At 29.7% G+C, this 887-nt stretch overlaps 1 protein-coding gene across 1 annotated transcript in view; it reads right to left on the bottom strand.

Moving 5' to 3' along the window:
* Positions 1 to 887, bottom strand: part of LOC106679933 (dedicator of cytokinesis protein 1) — a gene marked incomplete in the record, with an annotated part of 79196 nt that overhangs the window by 40186 nt on the left and 38123 nt on the right.

Below are 887 nucleotides of genomic sequence, written 5' to 3'. Positions count from 1 at the left end.
TATGAAATATTCAATACACATATATTAAAGTTAAATACTGAAAATACCAGAAAATGGAGTATTGGTGACTTTAGCTAAACTAAAGGTATATATGAGGCAGCTATTCAGTCATCCTCGTGTCATAGTTCTTCAAGTTCAATAGTCAAAATTAATTTAAATTCAAATAACTATCTTGTAAGCCCATTTGGCAAAACAAATATAATCAATTGTTTTATAAATATAAGAAGAATAGAGGTTTTATTTTCATTTGGTCCATTGTAATTAACTTCATTTCAAATACAGTCCACTCCAGCGATATAGCAAATTACAATTTGTATCTTTTTTAGCCCTGACGAAGCCCTGCAATGTGGGGCGAAACGTTGGCTCAATAAAAATAGTATAATCATTTACTATTTGATATTCCTCCCAATACAAACGGCTCACTCTGACTTTGACTCCCGTCAAAACAGGTATGAATTCTGTCTCATCATTTGATTTTATTCTTTTCTTTTTTCATTTCTTAATTTGTACTTTCTTTAATATTTCTTCTCTTATTTTATCTCTTATCTATCTGTTACTATTACCCTTTTCATTTACTGTTTACAACCTTTAATTTTTCTTATTATATTTTACTTTTCATTGTATACCCCTGTTATTTTCCACTTATGTTTTTTCTTTTTTTTTTGTAACTATGTCAAGTGTTTGCATCTTTTTTAGCCCTGACGAAGCCCTGCAACGTGGGGCGAAACGTTGGCTCAATAAAAATAGTATAATCATATACTATTTGAGTTTTTTTTACCATTTGAATATTCCATTCATCAAATTACAATTTATTTGGGTAATATCCCCCAACATTTATCCTGAGGAATATCTGAATGATTCATATGGTAAACTTGGAAGATACTACA

This window comes from Halyomorpha halys, unplaced genomic scaffold (genome assembly GCF_000696795.3).
Source record: "Halyomorpha halys isolate HHAL.00 unplaced genomic scaffold, Hhal_1.1 Scaffold234.1, whole genome shotgun sequence".
NCBI lineage: Eukaryota > Metazoa > Arthropoda > Insecta > Hemiptera > Pentatomidae > Halyomorpha > Halyomorpha halys.
Note: the sequence above shows the minus strand (reverse complement) of the source record. Positions and strands in the feature narration are given on the sequence as shown.